The sequence below is a fragment of the Sarcophilus harrisii genome, chromosome 1 (genome assembly GCF_902635505.1).
Source record: "Sarcophilus harrisii chromosome 1, mSarHar1.11, whole genome shotgun sequence".
NCBI lineage: Eukaryota > Metazoa > Chordata > Mammalia > Dasyuromorphia > Dasyuridae > Sarcophilus > Sarcophilus harrisii.
In genome coordinates, this window is record NC_045426.1 from 256,163,685 (window position 1) to 256,184,686 (window position 21,002).

General features: G+C 38.4%; 1 long non-coding RNA gene across 1 annotated transcript; it reads left to right on the top strand.

The window, feature by feature from the left end:
* The first annotated feature begins 4,457 nt into the window (after positions 1-4,457).
* On the top strand, positions 4,458-17,732 carry LOC116419651. The gene is made up of 3 exons (XR_004229916.1): positions 4,458-5,310; positions 5,865-6,146; positions 17,591-17,732. It is a non-coding gene; the product is annotated as an uncharacterized LOC116419651 (long non-coding RNA).
* The last annotated feature ends 3,270 nt before the right edge of the window (positions 17,733-21,002 follow it).

Below are 21,002 nucleotides of genomic sequence, written 5' to 3' on the forward strand. Positions count from 1 at the left end.
CATATATATGCAATCATGTAAAACATATCTCCCTATTAGTCATACTGTGAAAGAAGAAACAGACTAAAAGAAAAAACACATAAAAATAAAGTGAAAATAATATGATTCAATCTGTATTCAGGCTTGATTAATTCTTTTCCAGGATATGGATAGCATTTTCTATTATGAGTCCTTTGGAATTAGCTTGGTTGTTGTATAGCTAAGAATAGTTAAGTCATTCATAGTTGATCATTATACAATGTTGCTGTTACTGTGTACAATGTTTTCCTGGTTCTGCTTATTTCACTTTGCATCAATGACTCACCATGATTCTTGAGATCTGCTAACTTAGCTCTTCCTGGCAGAGAATTGATAGATTCAGGATGTAGAATGAGGCATGAATTTTTGGACATGGATGATTTGGGATTTTATTTTGCTTGACTATGCATATTTATTAAAAGTTTTTTTTTTTTCCTTTTAGTTTGGTGAGTGGGAGAAGAGAAATTAGATGCCTGTTCATTAAAAAAAATAAAATTTAATTTAATTATTAAAAAAGAAAAAAAATTGTTAGCTGGGTTCTCATTGATTAGAAAATAATTAAATACTTTGTAAAATATGAATGAGTGATCAGGCTGCCTGAATCTGGTCATGTGGTTGGCCATTTTAAAACTATGTCCCAAGGTATCATAAAACCTGCCCTCCTCATCCTTTGTCTAGGATCAGTGGTACTTAACAGAGAATAAACAGGTCCCAAGATCCCATTGTCTCTCTTAGAGATGTCCCTTTCTGGGTCCTTCTCTGTGACTTCAAGCATAAAAGAAGAAAATTCATCTTGGCTATTTTGCCAGGAAAGGTGACCCAAGATGGCAGACAAAATCATCTTGCAGATTTGTGGGAAGAGGAGAATGAGCAAAGAGGGGAAATAAGAGCCCCAAAGCTTCAGGAAATTCTTTCTTTAGTTTTTAAAGAAAGAACAGAAGAAGCACATTGTCCCAGGACAGTCACAGGAAGTTAATGGAAAATAATGGTAGAAGGATGATTTTAAAGTCAGCTATTTGAGAGAGTGGTGCAGGAATAGGGGCTTCCATAAAAAGACCGTTAATGAATCAATCTTAGTCCAGAATAAGGTAATAACAAGAATATTAGTCTGGATATCGGGAGACTTAGGTCTTTATCCTGCCTCTGCTTACCCACTTATAGTATTCCTCTGTTTTTTCATTTTTTTCTTAGTGAAGCTAACAATACTGTTATTAGGTATATGCACCAAGGAGATCACAGAAAAATGAGAATGATCCATATGTACAAAAATATTTATAGCAGCTCTTTTTGTTGTGGCAAACTGTTAAAAATGGGGGGGGGATGCTCATCAGTTGGGGAACACTACAATTTATGACATACAAATGTGATGGAATACTATGAAGCTATAAGAAAGGAAGGGAATGGTTTTTAGAAAAACTTGGAAAGACTTAAGTGAACTGATGCAAAGCAAAGTGAGCAGAACAATGGAACAGTCTAAATAGTAATAGCAATATTGTAAAAATAATCAACTATGAAAGACTTGGGAACTCTGATTAATTCGATTATCTACTGACTCATGATATAAAATGCTATCCACCTTCAGACAGAAAACCGATGGATTCAGAATGCAGATTGAAGCATTTTTTTTCCTGTCCTTACTTTTCTTGTTTCAGTTTTTTAAAAATTCAGAATGTAGCTAAAATGGAAATATTTTGAATGACTCTATGTATGTAATAAGTATCATATTTCTTATTTTCTCCATGGGTGGGTAAGGGATAGAGGAAGAAAGAGAATATGAAACTGAAAAACAAAAATAAATTTTTATAATTTAAATTTTTTGTAGAGATCACCAGAGCAGCAGCTTTTAATTTTATTTGTGTCATGTATGTTCTTCTTTGGCATTCTGGTAAAGCCTAGCCACCCATTTCTTAGCACTAAACCTTGGAACATACTATGACCATCAGTCCAGGCCATGGAACAGTTTGGGAAGCTACCAGTTGATTTTATTATATATTTTAAAAGAAAAAGCAAGTGGTTCAATATAGGGACAGTATAGAGTGTAGTTTCAATTCCAATACTCTTTTTTTGGTACTATGTACAAGGAAATAGCCATTCTATTTGGTGTTGGTTAAGTTCAAAATAGAAATTGACAGAGCTGGAGGGAGAAAAAAAATCACAAAATAAAAATCCTGTGACTTTCTAATCCTTGAGCCCTATTTTTCTCTTCCTTTTTGGCTTATAGACCCTCTTTCCCTCCTTTTTTTTTTTTCCAAACAGAATCCAGCAGTATTTTTCTGGGTGCTGACGGAGGCAGTATTTATAAATTTCCTGTCCTGACTGGTATGAGCAATCCAGCCAGCCCATGTACTCAAAGCCAAGCCCCTTGGCTCAGGAAGGCTCTGTTGGTTTGGCACTACCTTGATACATGTGTGTGTGTTTGGGGGGGCACCTTTTAGCTAAGGCTGCCCTAGCCACAGCTCCAAGTGCAGAGTGTACTTTCCAGGAGGGAGGAGCAGGAAGAGACTTGGGGCATATATCTAGGGGAGTGAGGCTGAAGATCTTTGGGATTCTTTGCAGGCTTTTTTTTTTTTTTTTTGCCCATTTCTTTTTATTTTTTTTAATGGAATTTCATGGGATGTCACGGTTATTTCCTTGCTATACCAATGGGATAATTAGCACTTTTTTTGGGGGGGGGGAGCTGCTGCCCCTCTGAGGTCCATGGGTCCATAACCTCCTAAAATTGAGAAGGAATATTAGAAGTCATCAGAGCAAGGTGATCTGTATTTTGGCAAACTGGTGAAACCTAGCCACTTTTTTCTCAGAAAAAAAGTTTTTAAATGCATGAAATAAAATATAGTTATCAAAATATTGAAAAAAAAAAACTTCAAAGGCACTGGGCTAATAGTCACTGATTCTAGTTGAACTTCCTTGTTTGATAAAGGAGTAAACTGAGGTGGAGAGCTAAGGTTGCAAAGTTCATAGTTAGTGTTATTTCTACTTTGCCAACATCTCTCATATAAATCCATTTGGTACAGGCTCTCTACCTGATTTCTCTGCCCCATGCATCTCCTAACTCCAGCTCATCCTCTACTCAGTTGCTTCCTAAAGGTCTGACCACAGCACCTTATTTATTACATTCTTGTGACTTCCTCTTACCTCCAGGATCAAGTACAAAATCCTCATCTGAAGCCCTTCACAACCTCCACACTTTTCCTGTCTTCTTCTACTTTACTTTCCTCCCCCCACTGTATAGTCCAATGATGTTGCCTTCCTTGTGGATCTCTACAGAGGTCACTCTATCTCCCATCTTTGGATCTTCTCATTGGCTTTCCCTCATACCTAGCATGTTCCCTCTCCTTAACTCTTTTTCATTTCTTTTCCTGGTAAATGTATTTATTTTTAATACACATTGCTTTATGAATCATATTGGGAGAGAAAAATCAGAGCAAAAGGGAAAAACCATGGGAGAGATTAAAAAACAGAAAAACCAAGTGAACATAACATGTGTTGATTTACATTCAATCTCCTCAGTTCTTTTTCCGGATCAGATGGCATTTTCAGGCCAGAATCTATTGGGATTGCTTTGGTTCATTGAACTGCTGAGAAGAACCAAGACTTTCATAGTTGATCATCACTCCTCACTTTTTCTCACTTTTTCTTGACTTTCCCATCTTTCTTCAAGGTCCAGCTCAAATCTCACCTTCTGACAAATAGTACCTTCCCTTCTGAGATTATCTCCCATTTGTACTGTACATGTCTTCTACATACATACGTGTTTGGTAGCATGTTGCCTCTACCATTAGAATCTCCTTAAGGGCAGGGACTGTGTTTTTGCCTTTTCTTGTGTTTCCAGAACTTAACATGGTGTCTGGCACAGAGTCAGTGCTTAATAAATGTGTATTGACTGACTGAGTGACTAGAGCCCGATTTTCTTGGCTTCTCATTCAGTTCTTTCCTTTGGCTGGTTAGCTCAGTTGTGTAGTGGGGCCCTAATAATGCCATGGTGTAGGTCCTATCCCTGAATGCTCCAACTCCAACCCTACTTGTGAATATCTCCTTATCCTCAAAAGCTTAGCTTATACCCTATCTTTTGAAAGTTCAGTTTATATCCTACTTCTTCCAAGAAACTTTCTTTAGTCCTTCCAGGGAATAATGTCTTCCCCACCAAAGACACTTTGTAAATTCCTCCCTCCCTTCCTTCCTTCCTTCCATCCTTCCTTCCTTCCTTCTTTCTTTTCTCCTTCCTTCCTTCCTTCCTTCCTTCCTTCCTTCCTTCCCTCCCTCCTTCTTTCCCTCCTTCCTTCCTTCCTTCCTTCCTTCCTTCCTTCCTTCCTTCCTTCCTTCTTTCCTTCTTTCCTTCCTTCCTTCCTTCCTTCCTTCCTTCCCTCCCTCCTTCTTTCCCTCCATCCTTCCTTCCTTCCTTCCTTCCTTCCTTCCTTCCTTCCTTCCTTCTTTCCCAATCTAAGTTAAGTGACAGCTATTGGCTGAAGTCATATTGAACCCTGATCCTCCTGAATTCTATCCACGACACCATCTAGTTGCTCTATACTTTTCTAAGATATTTAGGGTTTTGTGTTATGTTTGTATATGGGTCCTGTTCCCTAGAGGGGCAGCTGTCTGGTGTCATGGTGCACAGAGCACTTGGTCAGGAGTCAGGAAGACTTATGTTCCTGAATTCAGTGGTCTCAAACACTGATTGTGTGACCCTGGGCAAATCACTTAACTCTGTCTCAATTTCCTTTGGAGAAGGAAACGGCAAACCGTTCCAATATCTTTGAAAACTCCAGATGGAATTTATGCCCAAAGAGTAAGACACTCCTGACAATGACTGAATATCAACCTATTCCCTTTAAGACTTCAAGCCCCAAATGGGCAAGGAATGTTAAGTAAACACATTTTGCCACTTTGCTAGAAGCTAGGGGAGGTATAGCTGATTGGCTTAGTGGACAGAATTCTGGAGTCAAGAGCTGAGTTCAAATCCTTTCTCAGACATGCAATATAACTATGTATGAAACATTTGAACTTTCTGAGCCTCATCTGTGAAATGGGATAACAGCACCCACTTTACAAGGTTGTCATGGGAATAAAATAGATAACACATGCAAAGTGTCCTGTAAACCTTAGAGCCCTGTATAGATGGTAACATTGCTATTTGTCCTTTGTTCTGGAAAAGGATCATGGCTTCAGGAAGATGATGCTGTGATACGCAAGTGAATTGCACTTACGTGAGGGTGACTCACTTTCTCCTTAGGAACCATCTGGGTCCAGTGGAAGGAAATAGATCAGGATGACTGGAAAAGGCCCTGGATGCAGGTATGGTTTGGACTCAGTGTTGTCTGAGGTCTGCCCCTTTTAACACCAAGATTCTTATTTGATGGTAATTACAGAGCCCTGTACACATATCTGCTATCTCATCTGATTCTCACAATAACCTTGTATGAGACTTGTGCATGTGAGGGAGGCTTGTGCAAAGCTATCCGGGTCCAGTGGCAAGATATAGATCAGGACAACGGGACGTGGCCCAGATGCTAGCTATTACTACCACAAAATTTCTTAAGAAATTTTTAAAAACATTTTTTAAGTATTTGGAAGAATTGCACATGTTTAATCTATATCAGATTACTTGCTTTCTAGGGGAGGGGCATGGGGGAAGGGAGGAGAAAAATTTGGAACACAAGGTTTTGCAAGGTTGAATGTTGAAAATTATCTTTGCATGTATTTTGAAAATAAAAGGCTATTATTAAAAATTAAGCAAAAAAGTATCTTATTTTCTCAAATACTTGTAAAAATAGTTTTCAACATTCACCTTTGCAAAACCTTGTGTTCCAAATTTTCTTCCTTCTCACCCCACCTCCTTTCTCTCCAAGACAGCAAACAAATCCTGCTGTGTGAATGCAGAGAAGTCCCACGGCCCAGCTGCGACTCTGCTGAGAGGAGAGACAGATCAGGAGAGTGTGTAAGAGTGATCAATGGCAGACAGATATGGGATTGAGGGGACCACTGCTACCCCCTACTTGTGTTGAGGAGAAGCACTGAACACAAACTTGCAAGAAGTCCACTATGGTGCCCAAGGAGTGGCAATACCTTTAACTGGCAGGGATTGTGAATGAACCTCTGAAATTAGGGAAGGAAATGGAGCTCACCAGATAGTGAGTATAATGATTACTTTCTCTGTTCTTTACTGACTTTAATAAACCTGTTCTATGTTTAACATTCTGGTTAATCTGATGCTTTGGGGGAATTGAAATACTTAAAAAAAAGACACAAGCCAGACCCTGATGTTCCCTGGGGTAACCTTAAGTGGGGATATAAACCATAGAAACTCTTAGAGAGAAACCTCAGAGATTTAACCTGGACTATTTTTGAGTTCAGATTCTGACATTCAGGTTATATGTTATAAATGCACCAGAGAGGTATAGGAAATATGCTATGTGAAGTTCAAGTAGGAAGGTTTTCACTGAATAAGAGAGTCATATAAGAGGTATAGTCATTGAACTGAGCTTAAAGAAGGGGAAAAAAATCACAGAGAAGGGGGGAAATGCTATTTAGGCATAAGAAATAGCAAGGACAGTGGAAGACCTTAGCTATTCTGTGCTCTAATCAGTGCCATCAGATTGTTGCATGGTTTGTGTGTGGGAAAGTAAGGCGAGATAAGTTTAGAGAAATAGAAATAGATGCTGTAATGCAGAGAGCCTTGAATGTCAGGCAAAGGAATTTGGTTTTCATTTGGTAGAATAAGAATCACAAGAGAAGTGATATGACCTATCTGTTCATGATGGATAGGTTACAGTTGGGGGAAGACGAGCTACTGTAGTAGTCTAGAAAGGTGTGAATTTGGGAATATATTAGACTAATAGTGGGAGTAGAGAGGAAAAAGATGGTTGGAATACAAGTTCAGAGGTAAAATCAACTGGATTTGATAATTTATTACATATGAGAAAGAGAAAAAGGGAAGAATCAAGGGAAGAATTGATCAACAAGCATTTGCTAAATGTCTTCTACAAATCAAAGAGTATGCTAAGAGTTGAGTATACAAAAAAGGCAGGACACCATCCTTATTCTCAAGGACCTTATAATCTATAGATAACACACTGACACTTACTTATAAATAAGCTATATGCAAGATAAATTGGAGGTGTTCTCAGGGAGAAGGCACCAGGAATAAGGATGCCTGGCAAAGATCTTTTGCAAAAGGTAAGACTTTATTTGACGCTTAAAGGAAAACAGGAGGTAGAAATGAAGAGGGAGAGGATTTCAGACATAGGGTCCAGCCTGTGAAAATGCCTCCACTTAGAAGATGGAATATTTTGTTTGTGAAAGAGTAAGGAAAGTCAATGGATTACAGTAGTGAGGGTGAGTAAGGTGTAAGCCTGGAAAAGTGGGAGAGGCCTGGGTTGTAAAGGGTTTTGAAAGTCAAATAGGATTTTCTGTTTTTCCTAGAAGAAATAGGGAGCTACTGAAGTTTATTAAATAAAGAGGTGCTTACACCAATTTAATAGCAGTGTCACAGGAGAGAAGAGAGAGTATTTGAGAGATATTACAAAGGCAGAAATGACAAGACTTGGTAACAGATTTAATATGGAGTGAAGAGTGGCTGATGGCATCTAGCTCACAAGCCTAAGTGACTGGGAAGATGGTAGTAGTTTCAATAATAATAGGGAAATTTGGAAGATTGGAGGGTTTGGAGGGAAAGATAATTAGCTCAGTTCTGGATATTTTGGATTTAAGATGTTTACAGGACATCCAGCTTGAGATGGAAATATGAAACAAGGTCAGAAGAGAGATGAGAACTGGACAAATGGATCTGAGAAACATCTGCATTGATATGATAGTTGAATCTATGGAAGTTGATGAGATCACCAAGTAAATTAGCACAGGAGAAGAGGGCACAGAACTGAGCTTTGGGAGACACCCATGGTGAACAGCTGTGACCTGGCTAAAGACGGTGCAAAGGGAGTATTGAGACGGAGCAATCTGACAGGAAAGAAGAGAAAGGAGAGAGAACAAAGCCACAAAAACCTAGAGAGAACAATAAAAAAAAAAAAATAAAGCAATCTACAATATTAAAAACTGCAAGAGAGATCAAAAAGGATGAGGGTTGAGAAAAGGATGTTAGATTTTATAATGCTGAGATCACTGATGACTTTGGAGGGAGCAGTTTCAGTTGAATAATGAGATCTGAAGACAAACTGCAAAGGGTTAAGAAGAGAGCAAAGGAAGAAAATGATAGTAATGTGGGAGATCAGATTTATGGTAGTGACACATAGGAATTGTGAAGGAAGGAAGAGTAGGTTTGGGAAGAAAAAGAACCTTGGTTTGGGATATGTTTCCCTTAAGCTTCTAGACACACAAGAAGCTCTTAATAAGTGTTTGCATAAAATTAAAACAACTCTGAGGTACCACCTCATATTTCTCATATTTGCTAAGATGACAGAAAAAAATAATGATAAATGTTGGAGGAGATATGGGAAAACTGGGATACTAATGCATTGTTGGTAGAATTGTGAAATGATTCAACCACACTGGAGAACAATTTGGAATTTATGCCCAAAGACCTATAAAACTGTGTATACCCTTTGATCCAGCAGTCCCATTACTGATCTGTATTCCAAGGAAATCATAAAGGAGGAAAAAGGACCCAGATGTGCAAAAATGTTTGTAGCAGCTCTTTTTGTTGTGGCAAAGAATTAGAAAATGAGTAGATGCTCATCAAATGAAGAATGACTGAACAAGTTGTGGTACATGAAGATAATGGAATATTATTGTTCAATAAAAAAATGATGAACAAGCTAATTTTAAAAGGGCCTGGAAAGATTTACATGAACTGAAGCTGAGCAAAATAAGCAGAACCAGGAATACATTGTACATGATAACAGCAAGAATATGAGATGATCAGTTATGAAGGATTTGGTTCTTCTCAGTGGGTCAGTGATCCAAAGCAACCCCAATAGACTTTGGACAGAAAATGTCATCTGCATCCAGAAAAAGAACTAAGGAAACAATATAAATCAACATATGCTACATTCACTTCTTTTAAAAATTTTTTTAAAAATCACTTTCATGGTTTTCCCTTTTGTTCTGATTTTTCTCTCCCAACATGATTCATAAAGCAATGTGCATTAAAAAATAAATTTACGAGGAAAAAATGTTTTCATAAAAAAAAGTTTGTAGCAGCCTTTTTTGGAGTGGCAAAAAAATGGAAACTGAGTGGAGGGCTATTAGTTGGAGAAGGTCTGAATAAGTTATGTTATATGAATGTTATGGAATATTATTGTTTGATAAGAAATGATTAGTAGGATGATTTCAGAAAGGCCTGGAGAGACTTACATGAACTGATACTGAGTGAAGTGAATGGAATCAAGAGAACATTGTACACAGTAACAAGATTATGTAATGATCAGTTCTGGTAGATGTGAATCTTTTCAACAAGGAGTGATTCAGGTCAATTCCAATAGATTTATGATGAAGAGAGCCATCTACATCCAGAAAGAGTATTGTCAGGAATGTGGATAACGACATAGTTTTTACGCCTTTTTTATTGTTGTTTGCTTGCTTTTTGTTTTTTTTCATTTTTTTCCTTTTTGATCTGATTTTTGTTGTTCAGTGAGATAAATGTGGAAATATGGATAGAAGAATTGTACATGTTTAACATATATTAGATTGCTTGCTGTCTAGGGGAGGTGGGTGAGGCAAAGAAGGGAGAAAAATTTGGAACCCAAGGTTTTCAAGGTTTTTTTTGCATATATTTTGAAAAATAAAAAGCTATTATTTAAACAAAAATTAAGTGTTTGTATAATGGAATTGAATTCAACTTCAGCAATTCTGCCCTGTCTTCTCCATAAAAAGGAACAAGGAAGTAACAAAAGGAAAAAAAATTCTGAGTTTGTGCTTTTTCATTGAGGAATGACTAAATTTATGGTGTTATCTGAGTGTCATAATAAGAAATGATAAATACAAAGAAAAAATGGGAAGATTTGTGGAATAGAAACTGAGAAAAGTAGGCAGCCCCAAAGTAAGAGTCTATAATTTGTCCTACTAAATGAAGACACTGAGGAAATTCAAATCCTCTCAATTGCTTAGATAATTCAAGGCCTTTGGAAAAAATCAAAAGCCCCATGCCCAACTGGTAAGGAATCTGAATATCCACCAGCCCTTTAATTCTCCAGGCATTCCCATTTCATCCTGACACAAGTCAGTACCTAACCTTTGACTTGTACTCCATGTCCGGACTCCTTGGTCCTTGTCCTCAATGTCTAGTACTTCTCAACTCAAAAAAGAACCTTACAAAAACCCTCTGAGCTTTATTGATTTTGGTGCCCCCTTTCCACCAGGCTTTTCTTTCCTTTTGAATAGTATTTTATTTTCCTAAATATATGTAAAGATAGTTTTTAACATTCTCCTTTGCAAAACCTTGTGTTCCAAATTTTCCTTCCTCTCCACCCACCCAAGACAGCAAGCAATCCAATGTAAATTAAACGTGTGCAATTCTTCTAAACATATGTCCACATTCCTCATGCTATTTAAGAAAAATCAGATCAAAAGGGAAAAAGACACGAGGAAAAAAATTTCTAAGCAAACAAACAACAACAACAAAGTCCACAAGGCTTTTCGCCAGAACCTGACCTTCTAGCTTTCCTTATTGCCTTTGTTAAGTGTGAATATTTTCCCTTTATAAAGCTGCTCTCTCTTATCCTATGTTCTGTTCTGTTCTTCCATACTCAATCCCCTCCTGTTATGGCATCCTAGAACCCTGAATCTCATTCAAATTACATTAAGATAACCAGGGAAGGATGGATAAAGTGCTGCATCTAGAATCAGGATGACTTGAATTCAAATTTGACCTCAGATACATACTAGTAGTATGACACTAACAGTTTGCCTCAGTTTCCTCATCTATAAAATGAGCTTTAGAAGAAAATAGCAAAGAACAAACCAAAAAATTGCTCTAGTGTCTTTGCTAAAAAAAACAAAACAAAACAAAACAAAAAAACAAAAAATCAAACAAAAGGAATCACAAAGAATCAGACATGATTGAAAATGACTAAACACCCTTGAAGTCAAGAGGACCTGAGTTCAAATCTGGTCTCAGACACTTAACACTTTCTAGCTGTATGACCCTGGACAAGTCACTTAACTCCCTTTGCCTCAGCAAAAAAAAAAAAAAAGAAAAGAAAAGAAAAGAAAAGAAAAAGAAAAAGAAAAAAAAGACTAAACAGCAGCAGTGGCAGCAACAATAATAACCAAGGGAACAGTTTACATAAAGACCATAATAGCATAAAGGAAAATAATTTTGAAGGACAACAGAACTTATCAGTGCACTAAACAGTCATGACTTAAAAAGCTAATGTAAAGTATATGTCCTTTATTCAGAAGAAAAGTGTTTATGATGAGACACACATTGTCAGACACAACTATTGTGTTGATTTCTTTTGTCAATCAGTTAATAAGCATTTATTAAGTGTCTATTATGTTTCAGGTACTGTGTTAAGCATTGTAAATATGAAAAGGAGTCCCTCCCCTCACAGAGCTGACAACCTAATAAGAGAGACAACAAGCAAACAAATAAATACAAAAAATCTATATCTGGAATAATTGGGAAATAATTAACAGAAGGAGGGAACTAGCGATGTAATGAGCACCATATGATGTGTTTAGGGTTCAGCATCAAATGATGAGATAGTAGATAACAAATGTGGGGTTTGGTCATGGGAAGAATTCACAATGGTCATTGTCTTTGGCAAAAGGCGGTTTTATTTAGGAGAAGAGGTTACAGACAAAATGAAGAGATATAATAATATACACAAGGAATGGTAAATATGAAATACAGCATATAGTTAGCAAGGAAAGAGGTTTTTAACAATTAATGATGGAAAAGACAAGTTCCTCAATAGAATCCACAATTAACCAGGAGAAAGGAAACACCCCATGGGGTGGGAGCATACCTTTAGCTGGTAGTTTAGTTCCCTAAAGGAGTAAATTAACTATATGGAGAAAGAAATGAGCTATGAGCCATGGTGGGAGCTGAGAGAAGGGACATCATGAAGGATGGTGGGGGAATCATGGCATGGGTGAGGGGAAGGCACCATGAGGTAGAGTGCCATGGTGGGCTATAATCCCAAGAAGGATTCAGCAAAGATGGCATGGGCCATGAACAGATTTATAGGAAATTTAACTTTAGGGGTTTGACATTGGATGGCCCATGACCTCCACAGAGGGTGGGACCACAAGACTAAGTGGATTTTTATCATTGTCCTTCCCTGCTGCCCTAGAGAGCCATCAATGTTCCAAAGGACCCCATCACTACTATTAGGGGTCATTGAGGAAGACTTCCTGTAGAAAGTGGGATTTTAGTTGAAATTTCAGGGAAGCCAGTAGGGCAGTTAGGTGGTACAGTGGACAGAGGCTGGGTCTGGAGTCAGGAAGACCTGAATTCAAATCCAACTTCAGACACTATCTATCTGTGTGAGTCTGGACAAGTCACTTCACCTTGTCTGCCTCAATTTCCTCATCTGTAAAATGAGCCGGAGAAGGGAATGGCAAACCAGTATGGTATCTTTGTTAAGAAAACCCCAAATGGGGTCAGACAGTGCTGAGAGGACTGAACAACAAAGTAAGGCAGTAGACAGAAGTGAGGAAGGAGAGTTCCAGGCTTGGGAAACAGTCAGTGAAAGTGCCTGGAGCTGAGAGATGGAGTGTCTCATTTGTGAAACAGCAATAAAGACCATTGTTATGGGATCCAAGAGTACAGGCTGGGACTGAGTTGTAATGAGACTGGAAAGGTGGGGAAAGGGAAGGGGAGGGCTAGGAGGATGTCACCAAGGACTTTGAATGCTAAACAAAGGATTTGCAGAGGTCATCTGGCCTAACTGAGGACCAGGGAGCTTGGGTAATTTGGCCAAGATCACACAGATAATAAGAGTCACATTTGGGATTTCAACCCAGACCCTTTGGTTCCAGTCTTCCCACTGAACCACGCTGTCTCATCTTGTTCAATGCTTTGTATTATAAAAGATTGTGATTGGAATATAGAAACATGAAGAAAAGTAAGATGAGCAAAGGCTGGAAAGACAGAGGGAGTGCCATATTGCAGAGGACTTTCAAAGCCAGGAAAAAAAGTTAGAACTTTATTTATTTCTGAGCAGGGAAGTGATATAACCATACTTATTCCTGAAGGATAGATTAGAGGAGAGATTAGAGGAGAGTCCATTGGGACTGAGGGGAGTGGGAAAGGAAGGAGAGGGAGTAAATATTTATACAGTACCTACTATGTGCCAGTGCTCTTTACAAATACTATCTCGTTTCATTCTTATAGTAATCTTTTGAGGTAGATGTTATCCCTATTTAACAGATGAGGAAACTGAGGCAAACAGAAGTAAACTGACAAGTTCAGGATCACATAGCTAGTAAATACCTAAGGTTGGATTTGAACTCAAGGCTTCTTGATTGTAGGCCCAGCACTGAAATCACCTTGATACAAGTTTTCTCTAAGTTAACATTTGTTAAAGTCATCATTGCAAAGCAATAGCATTTAGAAAAAAGATGAATAAAACATTTTTTAAAAAAATAGAAATGTATGTGTGACCCTGGGCAAGTCACTTAACCCCAACTGCCTCAGCAAAAAAGAAAGAAAGATAGAAATGTATATGGCAGGTAAGGAAAAAAAATTCTGAAGTTACTGAGCATTTTTATATGACTACATATGCCAAGAATTCTTAGTAAAAACTTTGACTTCTGACCACAAAATTTGAATAATAACATCAAAGAATGTCTGAGAGAAACTCAACAAATGATGGGTGTTAAGTTACAGACAAAATAAAGGCCTAATAGCTGCTATTTTAAACATGAGTGACTCTTGGCCCCTCCCTGTCTCTATCCCTCTATAAATTGACAAGTGTATCTAATGTGTTTTTGTTGTTTTTTGGCAGGTGGAAGTGGGGAGGGCGGTCTGTCTGTGAAGGGGCCACAGTGTAAACACATATGTGTGGGAGTGGGCCCTGAAAAGAGATTCCTGCTCTGTTTTGTGAAATCCTAATCTGAGTCTGAGAAGGGAGAGCTACCTGCTCAGTTGTTTTCTTAACCAAGGAAAGACTAGCTTTCTGGGTCTATCCTATTAAATAAATAATAATCATTTTCTTTCCCCAAAGTGTACCAAAAATGCTTTATCATTCGTGGAAGTATTCTTGAATTCCAGATACTCCTAGCAAGATAAAGGCTTCCGGTATTGACCCAAAGGATGGATGACTTGAGCTATCAAAGTCTGGCTCATAACAGATGATTCATAAATGTTTATTGACTGACTGACTGATCATAGGACCAAAAGCTGAGTGACATGGATCTAGTGGTAGTTTCCCTGGGCTTATGACCTGGTTCTGCTTAGTTACCATCAAGTGCTCTCAGACATATCATTTTTGCTTTTCTGGGCCTTAATTTCCCCATCCATAAAATGAAGGATTTGGATCTCTAAAGATTTTCTTCTACTCCTTAATCTATATGACTAGGTTACAGTGTGGACTCTAAAATCATCATTATTACTAGCATTTTTACAGCGTCTTAAGGTTTGTAAAACATTTTATAAATTTTATCTCATCTTCAACAGGTGGTATTATTAGTAGGCGGTATTATTATGTCCATTTTACAGATGAGAAAACTGACTTGCCAAGGGTTACAAAGTTTGTAAATTTCTGAAGCTGGATTTGAACTCAGTTCTTTCTGAATCTAAACAATCCACAGTATCATCTAGCTGCCTTTTAAATAAGATAATAGTTTTGAGACTGAAATGATCATAGGGTCAGAGATTAAGAGCTGGAAAAAAGGCCCTATAGATAATCAAGTCCTATTTTCTTATTTTACGATGAGGAAATTGAAGCCCGAGGACTAATATGTCTCTAACTAATTTAGGTTTCCAGCTCTTTATCCCCTATATTAGGTCACCTATCAACTTGCTTTGGAGTTAGTCATTTTTCATATTAGGAAACCGAGGCAAATTAGGTTAAGTGACTTGTCCGGGATCCCCTGGCCAGTAAATATCATTTTTGACTTCCTGACTCCAGGTCTATCACTTTATCCACTGCACCACATACCTGCCCCAAGACAAGGTTTTAATCATAGAAATTCCTGAAACGTCTTCCTAGGACAAGGAGACAGTTGCAGCCTGCAGGAGTACAGTCAGGGTTGGCACCCACAAAATCAGAGATTTTTGGAAAGAATTACAATGCCAGCTGGGACTTAGGTTTTTTGAATGCTTGCTTCAGTCCAGACAAGTAGTAGTACTAAATGGTATTATTTCAGGAACAATTTGGGTTAAATAGGCATTTGTGGATTAGCTTGGGAACCTAACCACCATTAGAACATGGTCTCCCTAGGGAAACATGAGTTCCAAACCATTGACTTACAAACAAATTCAGACATGAGTAATTTACAGGATCAACCCCACAGAGCAAGGCAATAAGTCTATATTAGAGAGGAAACCTGGTCCAACTAGGAATCCTAAAGCCTGGAATGGATAAAACCTATCCCATGCACAGGGAAAGGCTATTAGTTACTTTCCTGAATGGTAATGACTCCCATTTATTTAGCCCTTAATAGTTTGCAAAATCCTAATATCCTATAACTCATATGAACTTTGCTAAACTTCTGAGAAAGACAATACAAATACTTTTCATTTCATTTATTTGTTTTTCTGAGGCAACTTGGGCTAAGTGACTGAGGCCACATTTGAATCCAGGTCCTCCTGATTTCAAGATCTGTGCTCTATACCCTGATGCCCCAATTTTTAAAAAGTTTTATTGATTTTTTTTTTTTTTTTTTTGGACAAAGCTGTCTACTTCTCAGTGATGAAGTAGACTCCCCACCCTAAGACTGTCTTCCAGAAGCACAGTTGTTCAGTCTGATCTTTTTAATCACTTCTGACTCTTCATGACTCTATCTGGGGTTTTCACTGGAGTGGCTGGCCATTTCCTTCTCCTGCTCATTTTACAGATGAGGAAACTGAGGCAAACGGGCATAAGAAACTTGTCCAGAGTTGTATAGCTCATAATTATCTGAGGCTAGATTTGAACTCAGGTTTTTCTGACTCCAGGCCTGGCAGTCTACCCACTGTGCCATCTCGCTGCCCGGTACTTCATAATATATTAACTAATATTTATATAGCATCTATTATGCGTCAGACACTGTGCTGAATGCTTTACAAATAATCTCATTTGAAGCTTGCCACAACTCTCAGTGCTATTATTAAGCCATTTGACCTTGGGCAAACCACCAATTTGCCCAGGGTCACATAGCTAATCAGTATCTAAAGACAAATTTTAACTCGGGGTTTTCCTGACTTCACAATGCTCTATCCATTGCACCACCTAACTGTCTATAAAACTTACATCATTAAGCTAAATGCCATGAACAATTTAATCACTTTCAATCCTACGTCCAAACTGTTTTCCAGATTGATTGAACCAGTTCCCAGCACCACCAACAGCTGTGAAGATCCTCCCATGTTAATGTTCCAACTTTATCATTGTCGTTAATTTTCTGGGTGTGGTTTTAATTGCAAGTGTATTTCTTAATCCCCATTTTAGGGATGAGGAAGCTGAGGCCCAATGACACAGCTAATTCCCTGTTGGAGCTAGGAGTCAAACTTCTGCTTTCAGATGGGGAGCTTTTCTAGGCCATCATGCCTTGGAGAAGTAGGACCAAAGCTTTGCACAGTCAGCTACTGAGACCTTAGCTTGGCCATCTCTAGTCACCTTGGTCCGTATCTGGCCACTGGACCCAGCCCTGGAGGGGAAAGTCAGGAGGTGATCTTGCCCAGCCTTCCGTCACTTAGATCCTTGTCACACGGGATCATTTCACAACTCCACCAATAATGTATTAATGTCCCAGTTTTCCCACGTCCCCTCCAACATTTGTCATTACTTTTCCTGTCATCTTAGCCAATCTGAGAAAAAAAAAAAAAGAGGTAATGGTACCTCAGAGTTGCCTTAATCTGCATTTCTCTGATCAATTTTTTCACATGGATATCATGTCACGGAATCATCTCCCTGATGTCATGGCCCTCTTCAGAACCAAGGACACACGCCAAAGTAGCACACAGTACTCTCATACAGTTTGTCAGTAATGGAAACTTTCCCTACCATGTTTTTTCTGGAAGCCTTTGTGTCCCCCACATGGCCAATTTTTTCCTGGAGTGGCCCTGGTTGGCACCAAACACAGACAGGAATATATTACATATTGGTTGGGGCTCCACTTTCCCTTCCCTGGGCAAATCCGTTGGCTACGGAGGGATATTTTCACCCAGGAAAAAAAAAAAAAAAAGATTACAGGGCTTCGCTGTTTTGGGGGGACTTTTATAGCATGTTCCTCATTGGATCTCTCTTGGCCCACCCTCCCAGCTCCACCCTCCTTTGCTGGCTCATCCCCAGTCATCAGATGTTTAACTTTCCTGCTCTAGCAATTTTCACTTCCCCTGAGGGCCACCAGCCCAACCTTGCCACCAGTTAAAGCATTCTTGGAAAACAGCACTTCCTCAGTAAGCAAGTTGGCTCAGCTAACCCCTGGTTCTAACAGGAGAAGGAAATATTAAGATTTTGTTTTTCCCCAGGTGCCCTCCGCAGCAGGACAGTGTTCAGGTTCCAATGGACACATGTAATCATCACTAACATTTATAGAGCCTCTTAAGATTTGCAAAGGGTTTCTTCTTATTTGATCTTCCACAAGTCTGTGAGGTAGGTGCTATTATTATTCCAATTTTACAGATGGGAAAACTGGGATTGGGACAGGCTAAGTGATTTGCCCAAAGCCACTTGACTTGTTGTGTCTAAAGCAAGGTTGGACTTCCAGGCTTTCCCAAAGGCTCCAGCACTATCCGCTGGGTCCATCTGCAATGGGAGAAAGAGCCTCAGATTTGGAGAATTTGCATCCTGGCTCTGCTTTTACTGGCTTGCAAGAAGTAATTTCACATCTCTAAGCTCCAGTTTCCATCCTCATCCTTATCAACAAGTATTTATTAAATACCTACCATGTGCTAAGTACTGAGCTAAGGACTAGAGGTACAGAGAAAGGCAAAAGATAGTCTTTGTTCTTTACTTATTTTTTTTTTAGCTTTTAATTTTCAAAATACATGCATAGTTTTCAACATTCATCCTTGCAAAACCTTGTGTTCCAAATTTTTCTCCCTCCCTTCTCTCCTTCCCCTTCCCTTGGACAGTAAGTCATCCAGTATATGTTAAACATGTACAGTTCCTCTAAACATATCTTTATTTTTTTTTTTAATTTAATAGCCTTTTATTTACAGGTTATATGTATGGGTAACTTTACAGTATTAACAATTGCCAAACCTCTTGTTCCAATTTTTCACCTCTTACTCCCCTCCCCCTCCCCCAGATGACAGGATGACCAGTAGATGTTAAATATATTAAAATATAAATTAGATACACAATAAGTATACATGACCAAACCGTTATTTTGCTGTACAAAAAGAATCAGACTCTGAAATATTGTACAATTAGCTTGTGAAGGAAATCAAAAATGCAGGTGTGCATAAATATAGGGATTGGGAATTCAATGTAATGGTTTTTAGTCATCTCCCAGAGTTCTCTGGGCATAGCTGGTTCAGTTCATTACTGCTCCATTGGAAATGATTTGGTTGATCTCATTGCTGAGGATGGCCTGGTCCATCAGAACTGGTCATCATATAGTATTGCTGTTGAAGTATATAATGATTTCACTCAGCATCAGTTCGTGTAAGTCTGTCCAGGCCTTTCTGAAATCATCCTGTTGGTCATTTCTTACAGAACAATAATATTCCATAATATTCATATACCACAATTTATTCAGCCATTCTCCAACTGATGGGCATTCATTCAGTTTCTAGTTTCTAGCCACTACAAAAAGGGCTGCCACAAACATTCGTGCACATACAGGTCCCTTTCCCTTCTTTATAATCTCTTTGGGATATAAGCCCAGTAGTAACACTGCTGGATCAAAGGGTATGCACAGTTTGATAACTTTTTGAGCATAGTTCCAAACTACTCTCCAGAATGGTTGGATTCGTTCACAACTCCACCAACAATGCATCAATTAAACATATCTTTATATTAATATATATTAAACATGTACAATTCTTTTTTTTTTAATTAAATCTTTTTATTTTTCAAAACATGTGTGGACAATTCTTCAACATCAGCCCTTGCAAAGCCCTGTATTCCAATTCCCCCCTCTTCCCCCATGCCCTCCCCTAGATGACAAGTAGTCCAATATATGTTAAACATGGTAGAAATATGTTAAATCCAATATATGCTTACATATTTATACTATTATTGTGCTGCACAAGAGAAAAAGTGAAGCAAAATAAAATATAACCAAACAACAACAAAAAATGAAATGCTGTGTTGTGAATCACCCTCAGTTCCCACAGTCTTCTCTCTGCCTGAAGATAGCTTTCTTCATCACTGAACAATTGGAACTAGTTTGAATCATCTCATTGTTGAAGAGAGCCAAAACATGTACAATTCTTATAAACATATTACTAAATTCATCATGTTGCACAAGAAAAATAAGATCAAAAAGGGGAAAAAATGAAAAAGAGAACAAAAAGCAAACAAACAACCAAAAAAAAGTTCCCATAGTTCTCTCTCTGGGTGCAGATGGTTCTCTCTCCATCACAAGATCATTGGAACTGGCCTGAATCACTTTGTAGTTGAAAAGAGCCATGCTCATCAGAATTGATTATTGTATAATCTTGCTGTTGCTATGTATAATGTTCTATTGATTCTGCTTCCTTCACTCAGCATCAGTTCCTGTAAGTCTCTCCAGGCCTGTTTGAAATCATCCTGCTGGTCATTTCTTACAGAACAATAATATTCCTTTACATTCATATACCACAATTTATTCAGCCATTATCCAACTGATGGGCATCCATTCATTTTCCAGTTTCTTGCCACTACAAAAAGGGCTGCCACAAACATTTTTGCACACATGGGTGCTTTTCCCTTTTTTCATGATCTCTTTGGGATACAAACTCTGTAGAGACACTGCTGGATCAAAGGGTATGCACAGTTTTGTCAGGAATCCAGTATTTGATAGCCCTTTGGACATAGTTCCAAATTGCTCTCCAGAATGGCTGGATCAGTTTACAATTCCACCAACAATGTATTAGTGTCCCAGTTTTTTTTCCCACATCCCCTCCAATGTTCATCATTATCATTTCCTGTTATCTTAGCCAATCTGAGAGGTTGTATCTCAGAGTCATTTTAATTTGCATTTCTCTGATCAATAGTGATTTAGAACACTTTTTCATATGGATAGTCCTTGCTCTTAAGGAGCTTACAATCTAATGGGAAGGTAGTATATAAGCAGCCACATACAAACAAGCTATATCCAGGATAAATCAGAGATAATTCACAGAGAGAAGCTGCTAAATTTGAGGGAAAGGCTTCCTGTAGATGGTGGGATTGGAGCTGAGACTTGAGGAAAGCCAGGAGATAGAGATGAAAAGTGTCTTGTCCAGGAAGATACAGGAGGTTACAGCATCACATGTGGACTAAGGAAGGGGTTACGGGTGATATGGCGGTTGTAAGCTTGGGTGACTGGGAGGATAGTGCTACTCTTGAGGATGACCAGGAAGTTCAGGAGAGCTGTGAGTTGTTTGGGAAAAGAGAATGTGTTCTGTTTTGGACATGTTGAGTTTCCTATGTATATGAGACATCAGTCTGAGATGTTCCATTTTCTATTATTGAAATCTTTCCCTTCCTTCAAGGCCTGTCATATAGTTGGTCAATCCTCCATTAAAGCCTGATTTAAAGTGCTCTTTCAAACATAGGAAGACGCATAGAAACTGATGCAAGCATAAAAACTGATGATTTTGATTGATAATAATAATAATAAATAACAATTACAGTAATTGTTTTAGTCATGTCTAACTCTTTGTGATCATATTTGGGGTTTTCTTGGCAAAGACACTGAAGTGGTTTGACTTTTCCTTCTCCAACTCATTTGACAGATGGAGAAACTGA